Source organism: Acanthopagrus latus, chromosome 1 (genome assembly GCF_904848185.1).
Source record: "Acanthopagrus latus isolate v.2019 chromosome 1, fAcaLat1.1, whole genome shotgun sequence".
In the NCBI taxonomy this organism is placed as follows: domain Eukaryota; kingdom Metazoa; phylum Chordata; class Actinopteri; order Spariformes; family Sparidae; genus Acanthopagrus; species Acanthopagrus latus.
Window position 1 is genome coordinate 1700997 of NC_051039.1, and position 17732 is coordinate 1718728.

General features: G+C 45.0%; 1 protein-coding gene across 7 annotated transcripts in view; it reads right to left on the minus strand.

Annotated features, from left to right (window-relative positions):
• Positions 1-17732, minus strand: part of LOC119022703 (homeobox protein OTX1 B-like) — a 56284-nt gene that overhangs the window by 12501 nt on the left and 26051 nt on the right. Inside the window, exons 1-2 of one of the 7 annotated variants that reach the window (XM_037104193.1) lie at positions 4271-4543; positions 4074-4162 (exon numbers count right to left, since the gene is read on the minus strand). The exons of the other annotated variants lie outside the window; for them this stretch is intronic. The gene's annotated coding sequence lies outside the window, so the exon portion shown is untranslated. Of the gene's footprint in view, positions 1-4073; positions 4163-4270; positions 4544-17732 lie in introns of those variants that run through there. 7 annotated transcript variants of the gene reach the window in all.

Below are 17732 nucleotides of genomic sequence, written 5' to 3' on the forward strand. Positions count from 1 at the left end.
CATACAACATGTACAGTCTCCCTGTTACAACCCGTAATATGTTGTGAAAATAAGAAGGAATACGTCTCCTGAACCTGTCGGGTCGCTGTGACCATCTCACTTCCTGCAGCTGGTTTAATCCTGCTGGGAAAGTCACTCGTGTTTCATCACACGTAATAACTGAGAATAATCATTCTCGTTAAAGATCCAGTTGGTGGTTCTGGTGTGAGGCTCGGTCACTGCGGACAGGAGGCGTCTCAGCTGGTGTGTTTTCACAGCGCTGTGATGAATCAGCCGTCAGACTGACAGACTGACTGACACCTGAGGAGCCGCGGCACAAACAGGAAATGAGAAACGACTCGTCATTCGGGGTCGAGTACAGTACCGACAGCAACGAGTCCTCGCAGGGACACGGCCAAGAGCGCTGAGAGGGGAGTACGTAGCTGTCAATCACAGGCGCTGTGGCACCGCCCCGCTCATTAAGAAGGCAAACAATGAGGAAGAAGAAGGGGGGAGGAGGAGGAGGAGGAGGAGGAGGAGGAGAAATCAGACACCAGAGCCACGAAACCAACTGACCCCATCCAGTACCCATCACCCCCTGAAACACAGAGGTGTGTGTGTGAGGAAATTACTTCAATGTATGTTGTGTGTGTGTGTGTGTGTGTGTGTGTGTGTGTGTGTGTGTGTGTGTGTGTGTGTGAGAGGGGGGGTGGGGTTGGGGGGGTAACTTCCAATCCTTTTAGGATTATGCCCCCCCTCCTCTCCTCTCTCCGGCTCTGTTCTTGGCTCTTTCACTCCGCTGCCCCTCGGGCAATCACGTTAAAACTTGCATGGCCAGCGCTCATTCAGATATCTCTAACAATGCGGAGCAGCCGTAACCATGTGAGCGCTGGCGAGGCACGCAGGAATGCACAGATTCTGCTCCCCGTCACCCTCCCGGTACTGAGAAAAAAAAAAGAAAGAAAGAAAACAGGAAAATATTGAAGGCGATAAAGCATTTCCCAGATGTCTCGCAGCAAAATGGCTGCTGCTCAAAAGGACAATCAGCAAAGACTTAAAAAATAAAAGTCACAAAAAACTGACATGAATTCAAAACATGTGATCAGAGAACACGTTGGTTTCATGTCAAATTTGAAGCTTCTCATGTGAAAGCTAAGTTTTCTGCCTGTTTCTTGAACACTTGAACACATGGTGAGGACAGGTGAGTCTGTGCCGGCAGGTGAAGGTCGACTGTCGTCACCACTCACACAGTGAAACCAGAAGACTGCAGAGATCCAGCCAGCTCCTCCACCTCTGACCAGTCTGTCTCGTATAAAGTGCCAAATTATCTGGCGAAGCAGCGAAGGAGAGAAATAAGCACTAAAAATTAAATACTACAGATTCTACAGCGACAGGTTTAATGTGCTGTCCGTTTATTTGAATGTTTCGCTCTTCGTGCACCTGAACAGCCAATCAGATCGTTTTCCATCAGCGGACTCCGCCACCGGACAGATTCAGAAACGTGACGGCTTATTGATCTCGTAAAACGTCTCCTGAAACACATTTCACACACCAAGTTTCTCAACAAGCAACCGAGTTAATCTGGTTGGAAATGACATCGCAGCGGCCTTCAAGTGGTCTCCAACCAATCAGGTGCAGCAGGAAGGTTTTTGGTTGTTGCCTGTTTACAGCCAGGTGTGCAAATCTTTCCTGTCAGCTGACGCCCAGGTGAAAGGCCAAAGAGTGCCGATTGTGTGGGTGGTACTGTGTTCTCAGAGGAAAATAAGATCCCAGAACAGTGTTTGAAGCTAGAGAGGTGGCAGGGTCCGCCACATATAAACACAATGAAACAGTATAAACTGTGTTTTCCTTTAAGGTCAGTTTGTTTATTCAGTGATGAAGATGAACAGTTTGATTATTTTGTTTTGGCAGAGAAAGATTCACATTTCTTATCCCAAACTACGGACTGCTCCTTTAATCCACTTCCTTCAGTCACGGCTCGCGTCACGTTGTTAGAGATGCTCAGTTAGTAGAAACAGTTCAGCAGCTGTCACTCAGACGGCCGTGTCGCCGCCTGACTCGGACGTTACAGGTGGCGTTAGACGTCTGGTGCTTCCTGCGGTCAGACTCTGAGGCGGCGGCGTGATTTGTCTGCAGCGTCTCTGCTGACAGTAAAACCTTCAGACGCAGCAGCTGAAGCTCTGCTGCACGTCAGGCGTCTCAGCCGAGCGTCTGCATGTGGACCAACACCTTCCACGCTGCTGCTGATGCTGCTCTGAGCTCCCTCAGCGTGCAGCAGGGACAGAATTGCCATCTCTCCTTATCTCCAGGTCCAGTCAACGAGCGGCGCAGAGAGTCTGCTCCATCATCAGAGCCGGCCATTTGATAGGATTCTGGCACTGCAGCTAATCAATCTGCGGCACAGAGCAGCCAGAAGACCTGTAACAAAGCTCAAAGAGCCCCACAAATGGCCCAGTCCCGGGGATAAGCCCCTGCACAGGATTACATATTGATTTTGAACGTCTAAAAAAAAAGCTTATCATATAAAACCGCCAGCAACTACAAAAGTAGCAGAGTCTATGCATGAATCCGTCTTTTAGAGAGGAGCATCAACTTTCAAATACAGAGACCCCGAGCATGAACCAAGACAGGAATAAATGGTGGAGGAATCGATGGCAGGGTGGAGGTGTGGAGGCTCGACTCACACCGAGACGGCGTGTTCGCTTCATGGCTGTGTGTTGATTTATTTACATCCTGTCAGTGTTTGTGTTTTTTCTCCCGAACTGTTGATTTATACGTGTTTAATTATCTTTCCTGGCTTCTGTTTCGCAAAAATCAGAATTAAATCTTAAGATGTACTTGTCGTTTATTGAGCGTTTAAGGATGAAGTGGTGTGTTTGTTGGTTACATCTGTCTGGTTTGACTCGACATGTCAGGATGTAGGTTTCAGTGACAGCGTGGGTTACCTGCCTGAAGGTGCGTCTCGGCTCGGGTGGCGGTCAGAGGAGCAGCTGTAAACACTAAAAACATCTGCTCACAAAGCTCTGTTAATTCTGTGACAAACACGTTTCATTTCCTATTATTTCTTCACAATAAAAGACATCTGTTATTTTGCTTTTTGAAAACTTTTATCACGAAGCAGCAGTCTTTTATAACACATCACAGCTTTTCCAGCAGAACACTTCTCCTAAAACGCTCTCACAAGGCAGGATAGCAGGTTAAATACACAAATTATTGTAAAAGTCTCCAGGCCACACAGCTAATACAGCTGCGTCCTGCAAGTTCTAACCACGAGTTTCTGTCTGAGGCGGGTGGACGAGCTCGACCGTGCATCAAGGCAGTAAATAACGTATTTTTCAGAAACAACGTGGGAATGAGCTGCTGTGTCAGCTGTATTAGCCTCCTTTAGCAGCTAACATTAGCACAAAGCACACCGCCGCTGCAATGAAGAGTAACGGACTGGTCTGCTAGTTGTTTCTGAGACGCTGGTGACGGTTATTTTGCTTGTGTTTCTCTAACTGTCTATAAACGGAGATCAGCTGAGCGGTCGGTGTCACCAGCTGCTCTGGAAGCTTCGTCCTCTCTGGTTTCAGCTCTCTAGAGACATTAAAGGCTGAAGGACACGAACGAACAAGCTGCAGGAATCAAACCGGAGACTTTTCAGATACGGGACGACGTCTTCAACCTTCTTGTCCACTTTGTTCCGTCAGTCTGAGCGTCAGCTGATCAGACGGCCTGCAGCTGCCAGCGGCTCCGAGAACTGATGCCATCGTTTGGACACTTGAGGCTGGCAGGAAAACGTTTATCAGGAGAAGTTTGAGGACGTGTTGGACGCTCCGCCCAAACACACACACACACACACACACACCACCCTAAAAACAAACAGGAGGAAACAAACCCTGCGTGTCCTTGATTCAAGAGGCAGCGCTGCACACAGCCTCCGTCAATAATCCTCACTTAATAATCAGGAGATTAACTGATATCAGGTGTGCAGATGACTGGCGGCTGAGAACAAGTGAGCGTGTTGGGAGGAGGGAGGGCGAGCAGCAGAGAGTCCCCTCCTCCTCCCTCCAAACATAAAACTAATTAGAATTGATTTATTATGGATCAGGTACCTTATCAGGTGAGAGAGAGAATCACCGTGGTGAGCCGAAGGGCCGGCAGGTCGCAGCTGAATGGTAAAATCAATCCGAGCCGACTGCGCCTGCATCCCAAAAGAGGACGACGCAGAAACAGATTCTTCAGGATCTCGTTAGAATAATAATTCACATATTTATTATTTTTTTTGTAACAAGTGAGGTTCATTCAGCACCTGCTCGCTCAGACCCGACGAGGCCGCAGACGAGGAGTTCACTGTGAACCGTGTCGAGTGAAATTTGCTCTGGCGACATGCCGTTTTTTTAATAACCAGAGGAAACTTTGCATCGGTGAGTGCAGCGCCTGACGCCGCACTCTCAGGAAGCCCGCCGCTCTTCCTCTTCTTCTTCTTCTTCTTCTTTTCTTCCTCCAGCCTCTTGTTCTGCGGCGGCTGGCGTCAGTTCAGCAGCTCGTCAAACCCTCTCCAGCTCCAGCTCCTTTTCTCTCCCTGGGCAACTTCGAAAACTTCATCAATATGTTAATGACTTAATCTTTAAACACTTAAAGAAACCATTAATAAACATTGATTTGAACACTTGCCACCAGTGACTCGCATTAATCCAGTGCAAATAGCTGATACACAAACTGCAAACGGAGGGCAATTTGTGGAGGATTACCAATAGAAAATGGACACGAGAGACATTGATCACGCTTTTCAGCGGCGGGGACGAGACGAGGCCGATTCACTGAGTCACCCTCTTCTGTTGTCGAGGTCAACGAGCGATTTAGGAGGAAAATACGCCCGAAAATAGAAAATCATATTGTTGAAGACGCTGCCAGCGTTTCCCTCTCAGCGAGGCCACCCACAGTCGACTCGGCTCTACGAGCTGCGCTGAATTAAACAGCCATTAAATGTTATTTTATCCCCGTGATCCACCGACATGAACACATCCGTCACCGAGGTGGAAACCAGAGAGCCGACAAAACAAAAGAATAAAACTAAAAGAGCGTCCAAGTGTCTCGGCTCGCTCCACCTGTGACGTACCGGCATTTTCTGCAGCTATTAATTTAACACGTTCAAAGACAAATAGAGTAAAATGTGGATTCAATAATTCTAATTTCTATAAGTTGACTTGTACAACTGTGTCGTTCTCTGTTTTCTGGTCTGCCCCGTCATTTCTTAGCTGACAGGAGATCTGTTTCAGTTCCTGGGAGCAAATAATTCAACACGTTTCGACGCAATGACAACAGAAAATTAAATTTCTTTAAGTTGATTTAAAACAACTTGTACAGTCTGTTTCTCTTGCTATCTTTGATGACTGCAGCTACGCAGTAAGATGATGAACTAAAGCTTGTTTACATCGGATATAGAGACGAGACGTGTAATCAGACTGTCTTTCCAGGACATAACGTGTGTTTATGCTTTGAAATCTCATGCTGACATTGTGTCCTATCAACAACAATATCAGAGAAGTGATCTGTACAACCTCCTCTTCACTTCCTGGATCGACATCATCAGCTTTACTCACTGCTGACTCTGCCGTCTGTCACGTTTAGCAGCAAAAACATCTTAATATCTTAGTATAAAACTATCTGGTTAAATTAAATTAAGTTAGTTGTTCTATCCTGGCAAACTCGTCCATCTTTTGCACGAGTGGTTAAGACTTTAATCTGACCTCCAGAAAACAGCTGATAGGGAAACGGATTGTTTACGTGACGTACAGGAACGTCTGGAGAGTCGAGAGGATCGGACCAACTGTCTTAATCCTCAATTAAACACATTTCTGCTCGTCTCTGTGTAAACTTTAAGGTAACTGCCTGAATATATTTGGACAGAACTGAACTGGTGTGAACATGAGTCTGTTTCTATTTACAGAACCTAGAAATAATAATAAAAAAACAGCAAAATATCTGCGTTGACACAAACAGGCCTGTAGGAATGTGTGCAAGCAGAGGCAGAAATACGAGTCAGAGCGATCAGAGAAGAATCCAGTTTGGGTCTGAGCGGCTGTCAGCGCCGGGCCTTCAGCCAAACGTCTATTAAAACACAAAACACAAGTGGCTGCAGACAAAACTCATGGCAATACACAGATGAGAGCAGATCGTCTTTGTCAGTGCTGCAGATGAAATTACAGACCTCACAGCAGCAGAAGCTGCTCGACACATTTAGATGTTTGCAGCAACAAGCTTCAACACAGAAACACAGAGAGACCTGACGGCACGACGGAGGCGTTTTATTAAACACTCAAGAACTGAAGAACGACAGATTTTATGACTGCAGATCGACAGAGACGCTGTGAAAGTTCAGGCTCACCGTCAAACGAGCCAAAACTGTCGGACTGACTGCGATAATCGGGTCATGAAAAGCCTGTCAGATTCTGCCCGGTTCTGAAGATGTGGAGAGTTCCAGCGCTCCCTTATTAGAGCCCAGAATCAGCTTCATATCTGTGGAGAGTCGGTCCATGTTAGAACCTGGGCCCAACATTCAGGCTCAGGTCTCGACCTCACAAATGATCCGATTCTGTTTCAGACGGCTGCGATTTTAAATCAATTATTGATGAAGCAAAAATTTGGATTTCTACACGTGATTTATGTTCCTCACTGTGAGAATACTTCTTCTTTTTAAACACGTCTTGCTGTTTGCTGTGCATCTCTTTAAGACTTCATGTTCATATAAAATCTTACCTTTTCATTCAAGCAGTGTTTTTATCTGTATCTGTAGCGTCTCTTCCTGCCCAGTCACCAGAATAAAACATTGGCTGTTTAAGTTTCTACAAAGCAACGATACATTTGTGTTATTTGTGCACATTGACACTTATTCAACATGTGTCCTATCACATTCGGATGGTGAGCCAGCGACCACAGTTCAGACTGTGCTTCAGTGTTTGTACCGGATATTTGTAACCAGGAGTTACGACGTCTCGAGTCAAGAACACCAGGTATTTTAGTCCAAAACGTGTTTTTGCTGCAGAGCCTCAGCAGACTGTTGTCATTGGACCTAAAGGTGTGTAAAGTTGCACAGCAGCTAAATGTAGAGACTCATCAGGTTCAGGGCTGTGCAGTGTTGTGAACGCTGGGTTGGTTTCCTCTCAGGATTGTTTGCCGTCGGTCTGAAGATGCATTTAACCTCGTGTGTGATGTTCAGTGACGCGACTGTTCGACACTGTTTGTGTGTCGACTTGTCGAGGATAAAGCAGCGTTCAGCTTTAAAGGTTTAATTCAAAGATCAACAGCGTCAGTGCAGAAAACGGAGCCGTAAATAAATATTCAAGAGGACAAATCCTCAGTTTTATAATCAACTAAAATCTGCTGGTGCGACCTTCAAGCACACGACAGTTCAGAGTCACCTTCCAGTATAATTTAAACAGCTTCAGGATAATTGTGTGCCGCCACATTCTAACAGGATGATACTTCTCTGACGCTCAGGATCCATTTGTGGTCTGTGCGACACGACGACGCTCGATGAAGGAACCAAAAGGACTGCAGGAGAAACAAAGACGGGGAGTTTCTTACGGAACAAAGAGCGAAGCGGGCCGCGGGCCAACAGATTTAGGCCGCCGGGCTCCGCGGCCGGTCAGCTCGGCCTCTTGAACCGCGACCCCGAGGAACGAACCCAAAAGCCGTCGTAGAAAACAAGGCGCTGCTTTTTTTCTTTCCTTCCTCTGGATTTGCTCCCCGAAGGTCTTTGTGCTCGTCGGAGTGAACGAAGCCTCCGTAACCAAATAAGATTAAGATCCCAATCTGAGGCAGCGCGACATTAAAAAGATAAGGCTAATGAGAGCGGCCTGCTCTCCCTCAACAGTTACCTCTCATCATCCATCTGATTAAAACACTCTCTCAGGATAAAGCCAGAGGAGTTGGGTTTGTTTCTCAAATTATCTACGTTTATTCAACACTGGTATTTATTTTACATCCCCTGTTCCTGTTGCTTTTTATGAGGAAAAGCTCCATAATTGCAAAGATTTAGAGCAATTATTATATTTATCACCGTCTAGATTGTCCTTCAAGGGATTTCCTTCCCTGCTCAAACAAATATCTGAGGGATAACACCTTTCCTACAAAGCTAAAATCTCCAGACGCGGCTCTAAAGCCCTCGTCGTGTTGTTATAGTACATTTTTTCCTGTTTGCTTTAGATAACAAATCTGCGGTTGACCCCGAGGGTTAGGGGAGCATTACAAATTAATCCCAGTTTTAATAAGTCTGTCTTAAGCCCGGGATCTTTACTCGAACAGAAAGAAAGAAAAGAAGGGGGGGAGGGAGAGAAGAAAGGGATCGGAGAGGAAAAGAAATATATTAAACCCTGTGATCACAGGCAGCTTTTCTTGTTTGTTATCCCTCCGTTTTACCTTTAATCCAATACTTGCTAATCCAATTTGTCTTTCGGGCTCCCACCCTAACTTCTCCTCGTCTTACGGCTTTCTCTTAAATGTGCCCGAGCGCTCGGAGCCGGCGACCGCTCCCCGTTTTCTTTTCTTTCTTTTTAAAATTTTTTTTACAGCCTTGCTGGAGAAAACTATGGATTTTCAGGAGGTATATAAAAAAAATAACAAGTTTAAAAAGAGAAATCGGTGCGTGTTGGCCGCTCATGACGCCAGAATAAAAAAAGTAAGAGGTTGTTCTAAGTTGTAGCTCGAGCCTGAATATGCATGAAGAGCCATAATCAGATCTTGGGCAGTCACCCACTGAAGGGGAATATTGGGGAACACAAAGGGATTGATTTAATTACTTGGAGTGGGCCTGAGCTCTGGAGCCGCCTTGTTAGCAGCGAGTGAAAAGGCTGGCAGTATCCCTGTGCTATTTTTGTGAGGGGGGTCTGCAGGGGCAAAGGAGGACCGGGGGGGTGCAGTTGCAGATGGTGGGGGTACGGAGGTAGTCTAGCTTCTTAAGTCACCAAAACTAATCCCGAGTATAAAGCTCTCCTGACTGAAAGGACCTGCATTGATTGCAAAAAAATGGACATAGTGCATTCTCTGTTTAACGTCAATCTGGCCAACACTCATCCGGTTCTGTGTGCTAAACTGTGGCGATCGTATAACACGCAGTCGCTCCTTTATTCCCGACACAAGAAGGGATCATTTAATGCCTTTTTTTCCATTGAAGTTTCTTCGCCAGCAGATCACGCGAAAGGTTGTTTCTCGATTGAGCGAGCGCGTTGAGAGGAGGGAGACGCCGCTTTGATGCAGCTAAAGAAATATTCATCTCAACAAGTCAACAGAAGAAATAAACTGTCTGTTACGTAATTTTTCTCTTCCTGGATCCTTAAACAACATCGTACGTGACCCGTCAGAGCGTTACATCCACTGAAAAGATGCTTTAATTAACAATATTTGGCATTTTGACTTCCAGCAAGTCGCTCGCTGCACAGTAAACACAGCGAGGTGAATTAACCGCAGACGTGCGTACACATTTTCTTTTTTCAAGGACCATCATCAGCAAGTTTCATCTTTCTGCTGCTGCCCTCAGCGGCGCTCGTCTTTGTCCGAACACGATGACGGATTCAAGGGTCTTTAGAGGAAAACAAAGCACTCGAGATACGTTGAAGGGGGGCGTAGATGTGAGACTCCTAAAGCAGAAGCTCACCTGATAGATCCCTGAGAGGTGTTTTCATCAAAAGGGCCTCACAGCACACAGACTCAGACAATAAGCCCAGCAGAGTGGATTCTAGTGCCTTTCGCTCAACAGGCACCGGTGACAACGAAGCCCTTAATCATCTCATGACAAAAGCCAAAAGGCATCATCCTATTAAGCAGTGTGCCTCGCCGCTAATATGAGCTACTGCCCAGGAACCTTTCATAGGGCGCTGTGCTATTAAAGTGCTTCTGAACCAGCCAGCGGGAACCCGGGCCCATTCACCTTTCATCTGGGAGCTTGTTGTTTGGCGGCTATAGTGGAGGCCGGCTCAAGATGTTAGTGATCTCATTACAGCGGTTGTGAGAAACAGCCTCCAAAATTTGAGCATCTCCCTTCTCTTTCTCCTCCCTCCTTTTCAATCTCCCGGACCGCCGATTCTTCCTGCGTCAAAGGCTTCGCCCTTGCGTGGCCATAAATTGATTATTACTTCAGGTTCGCAAATATGCCATTTTCCTGAAAAGTTTACTCATCCACACCCCCTGTCGCAGGCTCTTTCTTATCTTTTCTTTCTCGGGGAGGTGCGCTGAATGGGCGGCCAGGTTGAAAAGCGAAGAGGCCCCCGGCGTCACAAAAAAACGTTCAGATTTCTCATTTAGTTGTCTTTATGCTGCGAGCGCCATGTGGTCCTTGAAGGTGTTGAAAACATGGGAAGCACCGGAGGGATCAGAGCAATCTCATTAGCATTCGCTCAGAATTGGAGTGGCCCGGCTGTATGGCGAGGCCGAGTCCTCTGTCGGGCCCGAGACGGCCGCCTCCGCCGCTGCGCCCTCCTCCGCCTCTTTGTGCCTTTGTGTTCTTTCAAGATTTTTCTGTCGTGTCGGGCTGCTTTTCCTTGGCGGGACGTTGCCAAGAGGATCATGGGAAAAGACAATATCATGGCTGCCCGACACTTGGACAGCAGCTGGACGAGTTCGAGTCGACAGAAAAGTGAGATTACACGATGAAACTCGAAGTCTTATTGGATTCTTTAGGAAAGTTTCAACAATCTTAAAAAAATCAAGAGCCAAGCAGCGTTGAACTGGACGATTCTTACTTTAGATTAAAGAACATTTAGCTAAGAAATATAAACTCAGGCATCATCTCGTCCTCCCATGCTGACTAACTTCAGTTGAGGTTTCGCAGTCCACCAAACATTTCTGGAGCAAAATAGCACTAAAGTAGCAAACTCAACCAACCAACCAACCAACCAACCAACCAACCAACCTCGACCCAAACTGACCCAGAATGGTTTGTAAGTTATTTACACCCTCTATGTTTGGTCAACGCTTTTGGCTCAGCAGCCACGAGAAAGACTTAAGTTTATAAAACTATCAAGCTAAACTCAGGGAACTAAATCTTCCACCTGATGGACCGTCGTTACTACGCTTCCTATTCATCGTATATGTAAGAAGTCATGCAATGCATCCTGGGTAGGGGAGTATCAAAGATTTACTTTCGCTACTATTTGCAAATCCGAAAAACTAAAAACTAGCCAACCTTGTGAGTTCAACTGAAGACAGATTCAGCAGCTGCTCGGCTTATTTCTCTCCTGAAACGTCTTCAGAGACACATTAATTCAACTGTGCTGTCAAAAAAAAAAAAAAAAAAAGTCAAAACCGACTCTGAGGCGACTAAACCAGAAGATAAACATATTGTTGTATTTCTGTGTTTTATTCTGTTCTTGGTCCTGTTTTTAATCGAGATAACGCTCAATGTGTTTATAAAAACCTACAAAATTAGCTACTCCTTTATGGCATTAAGCCTAAAATATACCTGCAGGGTGCAATAATTGGCCTTACGTGGATCATCAGAGGGTGAACGAACATCCGTGTACCTCTAACTAAACAGAGAAACCGTGCGTGGACTTTGTTCTGGAGAACGATACAGGCTTTACAGTTCAGCTTGGCTTCATCTCAAGTTAAACTAAACCAGAGAAGATTCAAAGCAAAGTTTAAACTCCAACCTGTGATCGTCTCGTCTGCTTCTGCAGTCCCACGTATTCATTCTTCTTCAGTAAAATACGAACTGTACATCTGTGCTGTCACCCCGTCATGAAACGACCCGCTGATATATTCTCTGATTCCTCCTGGGGAGGCTGCCAAGGCTCCGCCGGTGTGTTCAGCTGTGATGCAGTTCCCCACCGCGACACCTCGGACCTGCCCGGAACAACCGCAGCCTTCAAGGTCACCTCCAGCACGCAGCTGAGGACCGACGGCTGCCGCTCGCCTCCTCGCCTCCTCGTCTCCTCGTCTCCTCGCCTCCTCGCCTCACGCTGCTGGATGACGGGCGAGAAAAACTGCAGCGCTCATTTGTTTTGGGTTTTATTTTCTAACAATGCAAAAGTGACCGGGACTCGTTGGGGGGTCGTGTTCTGAAGGGTTCTGGACTCCACGAGTCCAACATGGAGTCGCTCACTGATGTGGTGAAATGTGTAATGGATGTCGGTGGTGGTTTATCTGCTAAATCCCAGCAGTTGGCCTCGCTATCGTGGACAGTGACCCTAAATAATGTCAACAGCTCATTTCCACCAGAGTGTGTGTGTGTGTGTGTGTGTGTGTGTGTGTGTGTGTGTGTGTGTGTGTGTGTGTGTGTGTGTGTGTGTGTGTGTGTGTGTGTTCAGGGTGGATATAAGCTGCTGCTGGTGTGATGTGATTGATACGAGACCGTTTCTGCTTCTCTCACCAATTTGCGTCGGACAAAGCAGCAGCTCGAGGTTTCAGATTCAGAAGATGACGAGTCAGATTTAATCTGCAGGTGAAGATTGGACTTCTACTCTCTGTAACACTGTTTCAGGATTATTAGCAGATTTAATTCCCTCCCTCTTTGTGTGCAGAATTTAAAAAATAATCAAGAAGAAGCAAATTAAAAATGATACTTGAGTGTTTAGAACATTTTATTTAGTGCTCCTTTATTGAAGTGAAGTTAAACTGGATGATATTTAACGATTAATCATTCATCAAACGGATCATTCCAACATTTACTTTTATGATTTATTTCTATTCCAGCAGTTTATCTTTATTTATTTGTTTGTCTTTACTAAGACACTTGATCAGGAGGTGTGATGATGAAATTAATTTATTTCAATTGATATTCAGTGAAATAAATGTAAACAAACAACAGAAAACATTTATTTATTTCTTGATTGATCCTCTAAACTTCAACAGTTAAAGGGGCAGAATGAAGTTTTACAGAATACATTTTAATATTTATAATATTAATGAGGTAATAATACAAAAGTTTCTCCATCAGTGAATGAACAAACTGCTCTCAGAGGAAAATCAGGTCCCAGAAGAAGACAGACAGGTGGCAGGGTCCGCCACATATAAACACAGTGAAACAGTATAAACTGTGTTGTTTCTTTAAGGTCGGTTTGTTTCTTCAGTGTTTTCAGTCATGAGGACAAAGAGAGTTTGATTATTTAGTTTGTTATGAACATTTCTTCAACAAAACTACAGACTGCTCCTTTAACAACCGGCTTTAGTCTTTAACGTCCGAGTCGAGTCGAGTCAAAGTCACAGCGACTCTCCACATCTCAGGTTTAATATCAATCTGTCTGTCAATCAAAACATGTCAAAAGACATCAGTAGCAAAGCATCATGGGAGCTGAACCACCATCACTAAAATAAATCTGACTATTATCTATTTGTCACTCTGATCTGTGTCCTGTACGTCACACCAACAAATGACAGCCTTCTCACTGATAATATAATAACATGACTATTAATTCATTGTTAAAGTTATCGCTATCTGATGATCAAATCAATAATTATATTTTTACTCTTCAGCTTCCTCTGACTTTTTTTTAATCAGCATTTATGTTTTTGTCCACATAAACCGTCTGCAGCAACTATTTCCATGATAGTTTAATTATCATTATTCGGGTCATTTTTCAAGCAGAAACACCAAAATATTGATTATTTCCATCTTAAACGGTGTGATTTGTTGTGAGTTGTGTCTGACGGAGGCAGAAATGGTTGAGATGAGCTTACAGTGGAGTTGTTCCTGTGGTTTTAAATAATTAATGAGTCTTGTTAAACATGTTGGGAGAATATAGTCCTAGTATATAGTTTGGAATATAGTCATATTGTCCTCGTTGAAACTGTGATGGGCACTTTCTTAAAAAACAACTATTTTCTGACATTTTATGAGTCAAATCTTTAGTTGAGTCAGATAAAAGATCTTGAGGTGAATCGGTCCTTGTTAAAAGCTGCTGGTTTCACTCTGTAAAAGCTTTATTTTAATATCTGACGGCAGTAATCAGTGTCATCTCTTCGTTCACACGCTGGAGTTTTGCTTTTGTTATTTTTCATCCCTCTCAAAACGATTAAACAAAAGTCAACCAGCGAATCGTTCAATCGATGTTATTTTGCTAATGTGTTAAAAAACGCCCGGCGGTGAGTTCTGTTCCTCGGCGCCGCCCAGATTAAAGTCAAGGCATCAGAGGGGAGCGTGAGCCGAGGACAGCAGAGTGAGCAAATCCAAAACACTTCAAAATTTGTCATTAGTGCGGCGCTACATTCTTTCATTACCGAGTTTATCGGAGCAACCAGCCATAAGGCGAAGGTTCATGCACCCCTGAGCACAAAGACTCAAGTTGTTCTACATTTACAGAATCATTTAACTTCTTTAATTATTCTTTAAATTACAATTGCAAATAAAGGCGCTGCCCGCGGTGGTTATGCATGGCCTGCAAAAAAGAGCAACATTTTTAATGATTACTTTTCACATGGTACCAAACTAATCTCCCACGGACAAGAAATGAATGAAAAAGGGAAGATTTTCTCTGCCATTCTACTTTAATGGAGGGAGCATCAGTCATCAGGCACAGTGGCTGTTCTGGACCAGATGTTGCAGAACTAACCAACAATTGGGCTGAAAATAGAAAAGGAGCAGGGGCGGGGAGGTTGGAATAAATTAATTGCTAATTTCTCAGTCTTTGATGGAATTAGGCTCACTTCTTTCCCCCTATGTGCTGTGTGAATGTCCATGCGTTAAACGTTTTTTCTTCTCTCGCCTCCCCCTCTCCCCTCTTAGCTTTCCTGACGGTTAAGGGCCACCCAGAGGAGAGTGAGTGATGCAAAACCGAGGAGTAATCCCTCTGTTTATCTCGGCTTCGAGGCTCGGCCCCAACCTCTGCCTCTATTATCCCCAGGATTTAAGGCAAACTTTCATTTATTGGCCGGCCTCCGCTCTCTATCCCGGCTACTGAGCTCAGGATGCCCCCTCCCCGAGCCTCTGTCCCAGTGTGAGCCCATTTGCATAGAGCAACAATGCATGTTGCCGGGGCAGTGGCCAGTCAGCGCTGGGACCGGCCCGCTCAGAAGCGCCGTTTGCTCAGGCAGCACATGGCTATAGAAGAATGTGGCCTTCAGGGGGGAAGGAGCAGCACCTGCGTGGCGCGGCGGCCAGGCCTCGCCACGCCGCCCAGAAACAGCAGATGTACCACAATCTGGACACTGACTCCCTTTTTTTTTTACTGCTCGCTCACACAAATGAGCAAACGGGGCAGGACGGGCCAAACTATTCAGACGGGCCTTCAGACGAGCAGAGAGTCTCTGAGATCAGAGCTCACCTGCTGACCCGGCTCACCTGCTGACCCGGCTCACCTGCTGATTATCAATAAACACGACTCTGATAATGAGTCGGCTCACAGACTAAATGATTTTTATTGGCACTTTAGAGACTGAAGTTCATTTAATATCAGATCATTTTAGACTTTTACTCAAGTATGATTCACATGAGTGACTAAAGTCATATTTTAACATAATATCTTTACTTTTACTCCATTTTCTAAAATGCCAGTCAGTCCTGATTATTTCCATTTTGTTTTATTCAGTCCAATAACTGAACACAACAACTGAACCACTGCTGCTATAAACATTAAATGAAATGATTAAATGACATAATAAACCTACAGACTGAACTTTGTGTTATGTTCTTATTTGCTGCGTTTGTGTTGTGATTTATTGATTTATTTTTTATTTTTTATTTATTTTTGTAATGTGCCTTTAAACTGTTTTAGCCCCCAAGTTAAAGGGACACTACGTAGTTTTAGAGGAGAAATTCAATCTTAAATGCAAACTCATAAAAATGTGTTTGTTCCATCAGTGAATCAACGAGCTGCTCTCAGAGGAAATTAAGGTCTCAATACACAGTTTGAGCTGGACAGGTGGCTGGGTCCGCCACATACGTTGTGTTGTCCTTTAAGGTCAGTCTGATTATTCGGTTTGTTTACACACGATGAAGATTTTTCTCTGCTCATTAACATTTCTTCAACAAAACTACAGACTGCTCCTTTAAACCCAAACAAAGCAAATCACCAGAGGAATGTTAGCTAGCATCGGCTGTGGTTAGCTACCGTTAGCTAATTAGCTCATGGCTCGGTTAGCTGTGGAGCCAGCGGTACCAGAGCTCGTCTGAACCGAGACCTCGGATCACAGAACACAGTCTCTGAGAGCAACACAGGTTCAGATCCAGTACAGAGGTGATTTACAGCTGCTCGGACCAGGACCGAACCAGGACCGAACCAGAGGAGACTGTGGACACAAACCAGAACTGTTCTGGTGACTCTGACTCTGTTTGAGTGAGTTTGACGATGAGTTAACGAGCAGATTAAACTGGTCTGAGTTCAGTCAGAGACACAAACGGTTGGATTTTCTGTTTATAAAGAAAACAGGAGTCAAAATATTTCCTTTCTTCACATGTATGAGTTTATGTTGTTGATTATTAGACTCAGAAGTGACGTGAAGCTGCAGGCTGTCAGACTGACGCCTCTGAGAGACAGAGGGCTGTTAGCAGCTAGCTGTTAGCATGCTAACTCCAGCAGACGACTCTGACAGAACGTCAACACTGACGTTTCTTCACACTTTGTGGTCATTTTTTGACTGTCTGAAACTTAAATTCTGTCCATATTTTACAGATTGCTCCTTTGATGAATAAGATTGAAGATACTGTCATTTCTTTTTAAATCAAAACCAACGAAAACACTCAAACCAGCAGCGATCGTTTCTCCTGAAAACACACCTGCTGCCACAAAAACTCACCAGAGCACCAAATGTGGATTAATCCAACAGCTGCAGCACTTCAGTGAGCAGCTGTTTTAGGAAATGACTGAACCTTTTTAAATGAGCGTGCACGTTGAGCTGGTGTCCTCAGGTCCTCGTGCACGAGGCCGTTGACTCAGGCTGAGTGTTGACGCAGCAGCGGGGGACACAATGTAAAGCGGCGGCCTGCAGGGAGCTGAAAGCCCCTTCAGCTACAGGTAAACAAGACCACCCACCCCCACATCCACAACGCCGGGCCTTATCTCCGCCCGCCGCAGACGCTGCTTCCCTCCTCTCTGCACACCAACACACCCTCAGATGGGAGATAAAACCGGGAGAGGTCGGCGGGATGAATACAGAGCAATCTGTTCGCCTCCAGCTCGAGGGTTTCCTCACATGAATTCTTCTCCTTCAGAGCGACCCGGAGCAGCCGCAAATTAAATATCTGGACTCAAGTGTTTGTAGCTCAGACAGTTTTCCTCTTTTTTATCTCTTTTCCAGTCACTTGATGGGAAACGAGCACCGGCCTCCAGCCGAACGCTCGTGTCTTTCCCACCGAGGCTGCCGGACACCGAAACCAACCGAATCCACACCAAGATGTGTAAACTGCCACATCTGTTGTTGAGTTTAACCTCAGATATGACATTTACTACATGGTGGATCCTGATTTGAACTCACCAACATACAAAAAAAAATCAAAATGAACAAAAACAAAAGCATCAGATGATCACAAAATAATCTGCAGCAGATTATTTGGAGGAAAAACTGCAAGTGAGCGTGTCTGAAATGTTAGGAAACTGTACTTTACTTGAGTGTTTATCATTATTATCAACATTATCATTATTATTAAGACGAGACAAAGACGTAAGAAGCCGTAAGAAGCCGTAAACAGACAGAGAGGGAGGCTGGAATGTGGAGAAAAGGCGTGTTAGTGTCTCGTATCTGCAGAGAGTTTCTGATTTTCTCTCTTTGTTGCTGCTCGGGACGCTTTACCAACCCAACATGTGTCTATTTGACGTCCTGGGAATGAGACTCAACAATCA